We start from the raw sequence: 5,631 nt of genomic DNA on the forward strand, positions 1-5,631 counted from the left end.
TGACATGCAATGTTACATTAGTTTCAGGTGTACAGCATAGTGATTGGACAAGCATATGTATTATTCTATGTTCACCATCAATGTAGTGACCATCAGTTACCATGCAACACTAGTACGATACCAATGACTATATTCTCTGTGCTGTACCTTTTATTCCCCTGACTTTATTTCATAAGTGGAAGTCTATACTTCCAGTTTCCCTTCACCTACTTTGTTTATCTCTCCATCCTCCTCCCCTCTGGCAACAATCAATCTGTTCTCTGTATTTATTAATAAGTTTCTGCTTTTTGTTTGTTTATTCATTTGTTTTGGTTTTAGATTCTGGATATATGTGAATCATATGGTATTTGTCTTTCTCTATCTGACTTACTTCACTTAGCACAATATGCTTAGTCCATCCATATGGTTGCAAACAGCAAGATCTCATCCTTTTTATGGTTTCCATTGTGTGTGTGTGTGTGTGTGTGTGTGTGTGTGTGTGTCTGTGTATACTCTCTCTCTCTCTCTCTCTCTATATATATATATATATACACACATATATACTATATGTATACATACATAGTATATATGTGTGTATATATATATACATATAGTATATATGTATATATATAGTATAGTATAGTATATATATATATATAGTATAGTATACATATAGTATATATATATATAGTATAGTATATATATACACTATACTATATATATAGTATATATAGTATATATACATATAGATATATATATGGTAGATATATATGGTTGTGTATATATAGTATACATATATGGTGTGTGTGTGTGTGTGAATATATATATATATATATCTTCTTTATGCATACACACACACATATATGCATATATATATATATATATATACACACATTTTATTTATCCATTTATTTATTGGTAGGCACATGGGCTGCTTCCATATCTTGGCTATTGTAAATAATGTTGCAATGGCATAGAGGTGAATATACCTTTTCAAATTAGTGTTTTTGGCTTTTTTGGATAAATACCCATTTGGGGTACCATTGGATCATATGATATTTCTATATTTATTATTTTGAGGACTCTCCATACTGCTTTCCACAGTGGCTGTACCAACTTATATTCCCACTAAGAATGCACGAAGCTTCATTTATCTCTAAATCCTCACCAGCACTTGTTTTTCCTGTCTGTTTAATTCTAGCCATTCTGACAGGTGATATCTCACTGTGGTTTTGATTTGCACTTTCCTGATGATTAGTGGTGTTCATCTTTTCATGTGTCTGTTGGCCATATGTATGTCTTCCAAGTTTATTCTTGTGGCTGCTGAGAAGAGGTGTTAGTCTTTCACTACAATAGGCTTCTCCATAGGGACACTCACAACATGGTTTCCTCCAGAGTGAGTGACCCAAGAGCAGAGAGAGCACGAGAGAACCAAAACAGAGCTTGTGCTTTTATAGCTATCACTTTTAGAAATGACGTAACTTTTCCAACTGTTACTGTTCACATAGGTCAATGTGGGAGGTGACTACCCAAGGATGGGACTATCAAAGTGTGGGAATTTTGGGGGCCAATTTAATGGCCAATTGCTACACTATTCCAGTTGTTCTATATATGTGTTTGATCTGCAGACACATAGTTCTATGTGTACAATACTGTGATAACAAAATAAAGAATTGAGGTGTAATTAACTACTGGTATCCATGGTAGAGAGTGTACTTAGTGGGAAGCTTCACCATTACATGCATGCTGTGTCAATAGTCACAAAAGGTGTGATGGGATTAATGTAAATCCATCTTATCCTAGTAGAAGTCCTAGAATGTATCTTCTAATGGTGAATTAACTGTGCTCGGTATATGAGGCAAATTTAAACCTAAGCACATATTTTTAATGTATTTAGGAGGCCAGATAATGTAAACATAAGTTATTAACTAGTAAAAATCCATTCTAGTTTCATGTGTGTATACTTGCAGTATAACATCAGGCAAATCACTTAACCTCTCTGAGCTGATTATATCAACCAAAAAATGAGAATATTGTATTAAGTGATTTCTAAAAAGATGCTACTTGTAAAAATGTGTATTTGATGACATTCTAAATATAGGAAATTCCCAATAAGATTCATTTAGAGGATGGTTATCTTTATGATAGCATTTCTACAGTATGATCAATGCATCATAAATGGGCCCATTTATGTCTAACTGAATCAGGGCTAAAATAAAACATCTTTAATAGAACAAGGATATGGCAGTGTTTACTTATAACAAACTGCCATGTGTTGGGCCTTTGGATAAACAAGGCTGGTGTTAGAGGATACTAGATAAACACTGCAGATTCCTTCTGTAAGGGCAAGAGGGGAGGGCCCCTAAATTATAGTTTTCATAGGTTATATATGTAAAGTGGTTGTGTCTATCCCCACAGTTCTATGCATATACATTTTTAAGACCTTTATTGAGGTATGCTATAAAAGTCACCTACTTTAAGTGTATAATATAATATATTTTAGTGAAGTACAGAGTTGTGCACTCATCACCACCATCTAATTTTCATCATCCCAAAAAAGATCCTTTATATCCATTTGTAGTCAATTGTTCTTCTAACTCCCATTCCCAAGCAACAGCTAAATCTACTTTTTGTCTCTATAAATTTGCCTTTTCTGGATTTCATACAAATGAAATCATACAATATGGAGTCTTTCGTATCTGGTCCTTTCATACAGCAAAAGTGTTTGAGATGCACCCAATTTGTAGCAGATATCAGCAGTTTGTTCTTTTACTTTTCAACAATATTCCTTTGTATAAACATACCACATTTTCTTTATGTCTTCACCCATTGATGGATGTTTGGGTTCCTTCCCATTTGGAGCTCTTATGAATAATGCTGCTATGAATATTTTGTGTTAAAGCTTTGTGTACATATGGTTCACTCCTCTTGGGTGTTTACCTAGTAGTGGGATCAGTGGGTCATATGGGTTAAACTCTATAATTAATTTTTCAAAACACTGCCAAACTATTTTCCACATGGCCACACCACTTTACATTCCCCTCAACAATATATGCAGGCTTACATTTCTCCGCAGCCTCACCAACTCCTGTTATTATTTGTCTTTTTGGTTATATCAATATGCATTGATGGGCTGTAAGCAAAATTTTTTTTTTTTTTAATTTTTTTTTTTTTCCCAACGGTTTTTATTTATTTTTGGGACAGAGAGAGACAGACAGAACATGAACGGGGGAGGGGCAGAGAGAGGGAGACACAGAATCAGAAACAGGCTCCAGGCTCCGAGCCATCAGCCCAAAGCCCGACGCGGGGCTCAAACTCACGGACCGCGAGATCGTGACCTGGCTGAAGTCGGACGCTTAACCGACTGCGCCACCCAGGCGCCCCTGTAAGCAAAATTTAAACTGGAGAGTCTCTTCCTGTCAGGGAGACCCCAATCCAGAAGGTCTTATGCCTAACTAACCATGAAATTTTGGGTCAGTGGCCAATGAAACAATTGTTTTCTAGATTAAATTCTTCCTGATTGTACTAAGAAGCAATCCCTACGTAGATGCATATATGGCTGTATGTTATTCTTTTCCCCAAAAAAAGTTTATAAAAAATTCACTTTCCAATATCAAATAGTTGATTTTATCGCACAAACCCACTTTGTAGGTAATAATTAGACCTCAGAAATAAAAATAATTCATTCTAGAAAATGGTCAAAAATTTTTAAATTAATCTAATATTTTACTACTTAAAAAGTAAGTGTAGACAAGTAAAATTCATGTATTTTATTTAGGGAAAAAGTCTGTATTATTTTCTTTTATAGTTGGTTTAAAGGATGTCTAAGGCTTTGTACAAATGTAAATATAAAAATAAAACACAATGTGCACTGTAATTTTTAGAAGCTATATTTTTTTCACCAAGCATAGTAATTTTACTCAGCAAATTTTACTCAGTAAAAAATATGCTGAATGAATCTGTCCTAAGAATAAATATCTATTTAGGGGACTAAAACAATACAAAATAATGACTTAGTGTTAAAATAACATTTTGTCAATTTTATTAAAAGCATATTCCATTTCTGAACATAGTTAATTAAGTTTCCTTAAAGAAAAAAGAAGCCTACTTTATGGTATTATTTCATCAGAGTAAGTTGGCTCATTGAGACTATCACTGATAAAGACATGTACAAAAGTTAGCACCACCTGTCTATAAACGCAGATAGTCACAGCCATTCCAATATATATAATCTCCCTTTACTTATACACACATATATTTACAGCTAATAAATAACATTTAAAGCCAAAGCATTGTTAATATACATATATAGTGAAGTCTGCAAAAGTCAGAGTTCCTAGGCCCATACACTGATTTGATCCATATTTTCTCAAGTTTATGTATCCTTGTTCAAAACCCAAATCCAGGAAATTAATGAATTAGCAATAAAGGGGGATGACAACAACAAATCTCCAACATTTTATTTTTAGAGAAAATTCATTCCAAGTTGGCTGACATTAATCACAGTGTTTGTATTACTTTATATAGGCATAACCATATTTCTCAAAAGAAAGGCTGAAGTTTTGGCATTTCTGGAATAATTTCTACTCCAATATGTCCGAATACTATATCTCTTGATTTTTTACTTTCCAAGCTATGCTGAATAATAAACACATATGCAGGGCTTCATATGTGAATATATGTTAAGATATCCACACATGTTTACAGTTTGGATTCCCAGCAAGAGCCTTTGAGATATTTTACTTCTTTATCAATTTATATTAATATAGAGAAAATCATTCTGAAAATATGATATCTAATTTATAAATAACTGTTCACTCATTATTGACTAGTTGTTAAAAACAATAACTCTCATGGCATTTCATGTAACTATGGCAATTGAGGATTCTTTTAATTGCCCACAATGGTTTTAACCACTGTTTATGGAAATATACTTTTTCATCTCCTAACTTAGTAAAAACGGTCCTTGTCTAAAACTTGCATGATTCAAAATTTGATCTTGAACACATATTTTCTTATCAAAACCAGGGAAGAAAGAGACATCCTCAAAGTATGACTAAAGCATGACTGAGATAAACCTAAAATTGAATAGGGCTTATAAGATATTAAATGACCTCAAACTGATGAAAACAATTTCAGAAATCTGATAATGAAATTGTGGTATCATTTTCTTTCCCCATGTTTAAAATTATGTGTGAGCTGGCAATAGCAGGCTCATAGAAGATGCTGTTAAAATACAATCTTGAGACAAAGGAGGGGGAGAGATTAAACTATAAAGCCTATTAAGACTGAATTGATCTAAATTTTATATTTCTTTTAATTAGTAACTTAGAAATGATGCAACCAACTGCAGGGATGTTTTAAAGTTTCAGTGATTTATCATCTTCTGTTCCTCTCTCCAAGTCACTAGTCCCTGGTTAAATCCTGGAAAACACAGAAACCAAAAAAAAAAAAATATATATATATATATATATATATATATATATATCTATATATATATATATTTTGCACTAATGGGGGCTATTCATGCCACCAAAAAAATCATTTTCTATATTCAGACTTGGAGAAAACTTTGAGAAGGTATCAGTCCAGAAAATGCAGAATTTCAAATAAAATATGAAATTCTACTCAACTTTAGGCTATTGACTAAAC

General features: G+C 32.9%; 1 protein-coding gene across 1 annotated transcript in view; it reads right to left on the reverse strand.

Moving 5' to 3' along the window:
* Positions 1-5,631, reverse strand: part of LOC131506642 (uncharacterized) — a 171,926-nt gene that overhangs the window by 46,220 nt on the left and 120,075 nt on the right. The window lies entirely within an intron of this gene.

Source organism: Neofelis nebulosa, chromosome 3, assembly GCF_028018385.1.
Source record: "Neofelis nebulosa isolate mNeoNeb1 chromosome 3, mNeoNeb1.pri, whole genome shotgun sequence".
NCBI lineage: Eukaryota > Metazoa > Chordata > Mammalia > Carnivora > Felidae > Neofelis > Neofelis nebulosa.